The following is a 7,481-nucleotide window of genomic DNA, read 5'->3' as shown; positions in this document are numbered from 1 at the left end:
TTTGTCGTGTTTATGTACACATTTTTAAATAAAATCCTACTCCCCCCTCACCCCCCAAAATAAATTTAAAAAACAGCTTCTCACCCATAGAATGTTGGTGAACGTTCCATCGTGTGATGTCACAATGCCCAATGCTCACAGATGTCCAATCGGAATGGATATATTTACATATGCCTTTGCAGCAGTTCCAGCCCCACCCCCGCAGCCTGCGTCGAAGCGCGTCATCACGTGTGTGGGAATAGAGAAAGAGGATTGGGGGTGATTCCACTGTCACTCCCCACTATTTCCCCTCTCTCCTCCCCCCACCCCTCTCCCCCCACTCACTCTCCCCCCCCCTCCCTCCCCTAACCCATCTCCCTCCTCCCCCCCCATCCCTCTCCCTCACCATTCTACCTCTCCTCCCCCTCCTCCTCTCCTCCCACCCCCCTTCGCTCTCCCGCCACCTTCCCTCCCTCCACCACCCCCTTTCCTCTCTTGCCCACCCCCTCCCCACTCCATCCACACTCTCTTCCCCCTCTACATCTCCCCCTCCTCCTCCCCCCCCTCCCTCCCTCCCCCACCCCCTCTCTCTCTCTCCCCCGCCCCTCTTCCACCACTCCCCCTACCCCTCCCCCCCCACTTCCTTCTCTCCCTTACCCCACCCCTCCCCCCCCCTTACCCCTCCACTCTCCCTCTCCATCCCCCACCCACCTCTCTCCCCCTCCCACCCCCCACCTCCCCCCCCCCCACCCCCCCCCTCCCCCCCCCCCTCTGTCCCTCTTCCACCACCCCGCTACCCCTCTCTCCCTCCCACTCTCCCCCCTCCACAATCTACCTCCTCCCATCCCTCTCCCATTCCTAACCCCATCCCCCGGGTTTTTTTAGAAGATTTTAGAAGATTGAGGGAGGATCTTATAGAAACTCCTGATTACATTTTGTCGTGTTGATGTACACATTTTTAATCAAATCCGTCTCCCCCCCCACCCCAATATTTAAAAAAAAACTGGCATCTCACCCATAGAATCAGCCCCAGCCCCAGCCCCTGGTAAACGTTCCAAAAGATGTCACAATGTCCAATGCTCAAAGGCATTGTTGCCATAGAGGGAGTACAGAGAAGGTTCACCCGACTGATTCCTGGGATGTCAGGACTTTCATATGAAGAAAGACTGGATAGACTCGGCTTGTACTCGCTAGAATTTAGTAAATTGAGGGGGGGGTCTTATAGAAACTTACAAAATTCTTAAGGGGTTGGACAGGCTAGATGCAGGAAGATTGTTCCCGGTGTTGGAGAAGTCTAGAACAAGGGGTCACAGTTTAAGGATAAGGGGGAAATCTTTTAGGACCGAGGAGAAAAACATTTTTCACACAGAAAATGGTGAATCTCTGGAATTCTCTGCCACAGAAGGTAGTTGAGGCCAGTTCATTGGCTATATTTAAGAGGGAGTTAGACGTGGCACGTGGCTAAAGGGATCAGGGGATATGGAGAGAAGGCAGGTACAGAATACTGTTGGATGATCAGCCATGATCATATTGAATGGCGGTGCAGGCTCGAAGTGCCGAATGGCCTAATCCTGCACCTAATTTCTATGTTTCTGTTTCCCTCTCCCTCCCATCCCTCTATCCCCCACCCCCCTTCCTCTCTATCCCACCCCCTTCCCCCCCCCCCCCCCTAAACTTCCCCCCCCCCCCCTCTGTCCCTCTTCCACCACTCCACCTACCCCATTCCACCCCCACCCCTCTTCCCACTTCTCTCCCTCCCCCCCACTCTTTCCCCTCTCCCCTCCCCCATCCCTCACTCCTCCCTCTCTCTCACCCCCCCCATCCCTCTCTCCCACTCCCCTCTCCCCATCTCCCTCCCCCACACCCCTCTCCTCCCCCCTCCCCATCTCTCTCTCCCCCTCTCCGACTCCTCTCCATCCCCCCCCCCTTCCATCTATCCCCACCCCCTTACCCTATGTCCCTCTTCCACCACTCCCCCCTTACCCCTCCCTCCCCACTTCCCCTTCTATTCCCCCCTTCCCACCACTCTCTCCCCCTTAGCCCTCCCTTTCTCCCCCTTACCCCACCCCTTCCCCCCTTAGCCCACCCCTCTCCCCCCATTACCCCCTCCTCTCTCCCCCCACCCTCCCTCACCTCCCCCCCCCCCCCCCCCACTCTTCCACTTCTCCCCCCCCCCCTCCCCTCTCCCCCTCCCTCCACACCTCTCCCCCCATTAGCCCACCCCTCTCCCCCCTAGCCCACCCCCTCTCCTCCCCAGAGTGTGATGCCGTAGCCTCCCCCCCCCCCCCCCCCCCCCCCGCAAACGCCGTTGGGGAAACAGACCCAACGGGTCTGCACTTGGTCTAGTCTACAATAAAAAGCAAGCTTAAAATAAAATTCACACAAGTAAAAGGAATCATGTAAAAAACCCGCCTTGAATAACAAAAACTCATGAAAAAAAGTAAAAAACCTGCCTCGAATAAAAGTCACACCTCAAGTAAAAATCCTAGTAAAAGAAAACATACCTCAAGTAAAAACTCACTGTCAAAAGTAAAAACCATAACTTGAGTAAAAAGCACATCCAGTTAAAAAAAAACCATACTGAGTAAAAACAAGAGTAACCAATGCAGTATCCTCGGGCTTTCTCCAATGAACGTGGCAGGAGTTTTGAGCGGAAAACCGAAGTGCAGAAACTTTCAGCTGACGGCAAAGCCTGCACCCGCCACAAGTATAGCATGAGTGGACAACACATCATGTAAACACTTCCCCCCCTGACTGAACAGTTACAAAACACCTCGAGCAAAAGAGTAAAACACATAGCTCGATTAAAAACACACCTTAAAAAAGCGTCAGGTAAATAGAAACCTTGGAAAAGCACACCCCGACTAAAAAACCCCATCTTGACAAAAAAAGCCACCGCGAGTAAATTAAACTGAGAAAAAAACCAGCCTCAAGTAAAAAAAAACTCCACAAAAGAACGAGTAAAATTCCTGCCTTAACTGAAAAACAAGCCTCGAGTAAAAAGTAGTTACAAAACACACCGTGAGTAAAAAGTCAGCCTCGACTAAAAGGTGCACTGAATGAAAAGTTAAAAAACACACAAGTAAAAAAAACGAGTAGAAAGCCTGTCTAGACTATGAAAAACCCATTTGGAGTAAAAAGTTGGCATTGACTAAAAAAAATCACACCATGAATAAAAAAAGTAAAAGACCCGCATCCAGCAAAAAACTCATCTCGTGTAAAAGTACATCAAGTTAGAAAACATATGTCGAGTAAAAACAATAGTGACCAATGAGTAGGCCAATGAGCAACAAGAGGGACCAACTTGGTTTCCCATTAACGCTGTCTCCATCTCCAGCTACTTCTGGTCTGTGATCTCTTGGCTTTTCCCTACGAGCTGCTCTTGCTCTCGGTTTTTCCTGGATGGATCTTTTCTTTCTATTTAGCATCTCTTTCACTTTCTTTTAGCCGGTATTGAGTCGCTGGTGGAGGTTCCCATCCCTGGTAAGGAGAGACTTCATTATCAGATATTCGCTGTATTAAATGACACTCGTCCTCCTGTCAAAATTATCATCAGAGCCATTGCAAAGAAGCAGCTTTTAGCAACTGAACAGACATTTGATCCATCGCCTACTAGCACAGGAATTCATTACACTCATCAACACAATGATTCTTTAAGTGTTATCATACTCACCCTGGTAGTCGGCCTCAGGTGATCACTATCTCCTGCCAATGGGCTCAAAGTCTTATTCCTGCACCTTACATTTGGTGGCTCTTTCAAGACCTACGTTTGGACCAGGCGGGGTAAGCTTGTAGACGCGCCAATGTCTTTGGGTATGATGGTGACTCACAGATTGAACGGTGCGCAGATTTGTATCCTCATCAGTAAAAAGTCTGCCTTGACTAAAAAACACACCTCGGGGAAATAAAAGAGTAAATAAGCACAGATAAAAAGCCCGACTAAGCAAACAAAAATCTCCAATACAAAGCCGGCTTCAACTAACATTCACACGAGTAAATAAATTACCATCAGCCATTGCAAAGAAACAGCTTTTAGCTACTGAAGACACATTTGATCTATCCCCTATTAGCACAGGAATTCATCATAACAGTTATGAACATTTTGCTGAACAGTCAGTGACGCATAGTCCTGCTTTTAAAGCCCAATGCTCTGTGGCCAGTAACGTTATATTTAGAACCCATAGCGTTGCAACTGATAGCTCTGTTTAAATTTCAGTGCGTTAAGCCGACAGCGCTGTTTAAACCTTTGTGCACCAAACCAGCAGCGCCGTGTATTACCTTTAAGCGTCAAGTCTGTAGCGCTGTGAATTGATTTGAGCGCCATCTTTTGCGCTGTGAAAAATTGATTTGCGCACCAAGTCTGTAGCGAGGTGTGAATTGATTTGAGCGCCATCTTTAGCGCTGTGTATATTGATTTGCACACCAAGTCTGTGGCGCTGTGTGTATTGATTTGCGCAATAAGTCTGTAGCGCTGTGTGTATCGATTTGTACGCCAACTCTTCAGCGCAGTGTGTATTGCTTTGCGTGCCAGTCTGCAGCTGATAGCACTTTGTTCCCAAGGGGGGGGGGGTTGCTGGGATGCATTCCCCTACCATTGGTTATAGTTTGAATTTGGGAGCAGCACTATTGGCCAGGACTTACCAGCGGTTATTTTAACAGCTGATTTCTTACCTGTATAAAGGCAGGCGTCAGGAAGCCATAAGTTAGTTCATGTACGAGAGGGATTCACCGACGGGCTGTGTCATGGACGGAGACAGAGAGAGAGGTGTGCTGCTGTAAAACAGACCCCGCACATACCAAGACAATTATTGTTTTTGTTCTCTCGTGCCAATAAATCTGATTTGTAACTAAACAGATGAGTGAGCCTTTTTCTGTTCTACTAGTCAGATCCTTGAACCTGTTCCCCTGTAACACACCCATCAACACTCAGTGTTATCGTCACCCTGTTTGTCAGCCTCAGGTGATCACTATCTCCTGCCAGCAGGCTCAAAGGCTTATTCCTGCACCTTACCTTTGGTGGCTCTTTCAAGAGCTATGGTTGGACCAGGCGGGGTAAGTTTGTAGATGCGCCTATGTCTTCGAGTATAACGGTGGCTCGCGGATTGAACGGTGCATAGATTCGTGTCCTCACCAGTAAAAAGTCGCCTCGACTAAAAAACACACCTCGAGAAACAAAATAGTAAAAAAAAACGAATAAAAAGTCAGCGTGGACTAAGCAAACACTCATCTGCAATAAAAAGCTAGCTTAGACTAAAATTCACAAGAGTAAAAAAAGAATCACATAAAAAACCCGCTTCGACTAAAAAACACTCAGAGGAAGAAAAAGTAAAAAGCCCGCCTCGAATAAAAATCACACCTCAAGTAAAAATCCCAGTAAAAAAATACCTCAAGTAAAAGCCCCCGTCAAAAGTAAACATCGAAACATTGAAAACAGGTGCAGGAGTAGGCCATTCGGCCCTTCGAGTTCATTCAATATGATGGCTGATCATCCAACTCAGTATCCTGTACCTGCTTTCTCTCCATACCCCCTGATCCCTTTAGCCACAAGGGCCACATCCAACTCCCTCTTAAATATAGCCAATCAACTGTCCTCAACTACATTCTGTGGCAGAGAATTCCAGAGAATCACCACTCTCTGTGTAAAAAATGTTTTTCTCATCTCAGTCCTAAAAGATTTCCCCTTTATCCTTAAACTGTGACCCCTTGTTCTGGACTTCCCCAACATCGGGAACAATCTTCCTGCATCTAGCCTGTCCAACCCCGTAAGAATTTTGTAAGTTTCTATAATATGCCCCCTCAATCTTCTAAATTCTAGAAAGTACAAGCCGAGTCTATCTAGTCTTTCTTCATATGAAAGTCCTGACATCCCAGGAATCAGTCTGGTGAATGTTCTCTCTACTCCCTCTATGGCAAGAATGCCCTTCCTCAGATTTGGAGACCAAAACTGTGCGCAATACTCCAGGTGTGGTCTCACCAAGACCCTGTACAACTGCAGTAGAACCTCCCTACTCCTATACTCAAAAGTAAAACCCATAACTTGAGTAAAAAGCACATCCAGTTAAATAAAAAACATAGAGTAAAAAATGAGACCAATGAGTAACAAGTGACCAACCTGGTTTCCCTTTGATGTTGTCTCCATCTCCAGCTACTTCTGGTCTGTGATCTCTTGGTTTTTTCCCACGAGCAGCATCAGTTTTGCTGCTCTTGCTCTCTTGGTTTTTCCTGGATGGATATTTTCTTTCCATTTGGCATCTCTTTCACTTTCTTTTAGCCAGTATTGAGTCGCTGGTGGGGGTTCCCATCCCTGGTAAGGAGAGACTTCATTATCAGATATTCGCTGTTTTATTTTGATGCTCGTCCTCCTGTCAAAATTATCATCAGAGCCATTGCAAAGAAACAGCTTTTAGCAACTGAACAGACATCTGATCCTTCGCCTATAGGCACAGGAATTCATCATAACACTGATCAACACAAACATGATTCTTTCTGTTTTATCATACTCACCCTGGTAGTCAGCCTCAGGTGATCGCTATCTCCCTCCAGCGGGCTCAAAAGCTTATTCCTGCACCTTACCTTCGGTGGCTCTTTCAAGACCTACGGTTGCACCTGGTGGGGAAAGCTTGTAGACACGCCTATGTCTTTGGATATAATGGTGACTCGCAGCTTGGACGGTGCGCAGATTTGTCCTCACCAGTAAAAGGTCTGCCTCGACTAAAAAACACACCGAGGAAAAAAAAGTAAAAATAGAGTTTAAAAAAAACACGAATAAAAAGCCCGACTCGACTAAGCAAACAATCTCCAATAAAAAGCTGGCTTTAACTAAAATTCACACGAGTAAACAAATTACTATCAGCCATTGCAAAGAAGCAGCTTTTAGCTACTGAAGATACATTTGATCCATCGCCTATTAGCACAGAAATTCATAACACAGTCATACGAGATTTTTGCCTTCAGTCAGTGACCCATAGCGTTGTGTTTAAAGCCCAATGCTCTGTGGCCAGTAACGCCATATTTAGAACCGATAGCACTGCAGCTGATAGCTTTGTTTAAATTTCAGCACGTTAAGCCGACAGCTGCGCTAAAACCTTTCAGCATTAAACCGGCAGCTCCGTGTATTACCTTTACGCCATCTTTAGTGCTGCGTATTGATTTTCGCACCAAGTCTGTAACGCTGTGTGTATTGATTTGCGCACCAAGTCTGTAATGCTGTGTGTATTGATTTGCGCACCAAGTCTGTAACGCTGTGTGTATTGATTTGCGCACCAAGTCTGTAAAGCTGTGTGTATTGATTTGCGCACCATGTCTGCAGCACCATGTGTATTGATTTGCGCACCAAGTCTGCAGCACCGTGTGTATTGATTTGCGCACCAAGTCTAGGGGTGTATTGCTCTGATAGCGGGGTGCTTACTGGGATGCAGTCCCCTGCCATTGGTTATAGTTTGAATTTGGGAGAAGCACTATTGGACAAGCCTTACTGGCGGTTATTTCAACAGCTGATTTCT

The 7,481-nt window shown here is 47.3% G+C and overlaps 1 long non-coding RNA gene across 1 annotated transcript; it reads right to left on the bottom strand.

The window, feature by feature from the left end:
* Positions 1 to 2,596: 2,596 nt before the first annotated feature.
* LOC129699257 (uncharacterized) lies at positions 2,597 to 7,243 on the bottom strand. Its single transcript, XR_008723815.1, has 3 exons — positions 7,099 to 7,243; positions 6,092 to 6,690; positions 2,597 to 5,142 (listed from the first exon to the last, which is right to left on the bottom strand). It is a non-coding gene; the product is annotated as an uncharacterized LOC129699257 (long non-coding RNA).
* Positions 7,244 to 7,481: the final 238 nt, after the last annotated feature.

This window comes from Leucoraja erinacea, chromosome 1 (assembly GCF_028641065.1).
Source record: "Leucoraja erinacea ecotype New England chromosome 1, Leri_hhj_1, whole genome shotgun sequence".
NCBI classification, from domain to species: domain Eukaryota; kingdom Metazoa; phylum Chordata; class Chondrichthyes; order Rajiformes; family Rajidae; genus Leucoraja; species Leucoraja erinaceus.
This window is presented reverse-complemented; position numbering and strand designations above follow the sequence as displayed.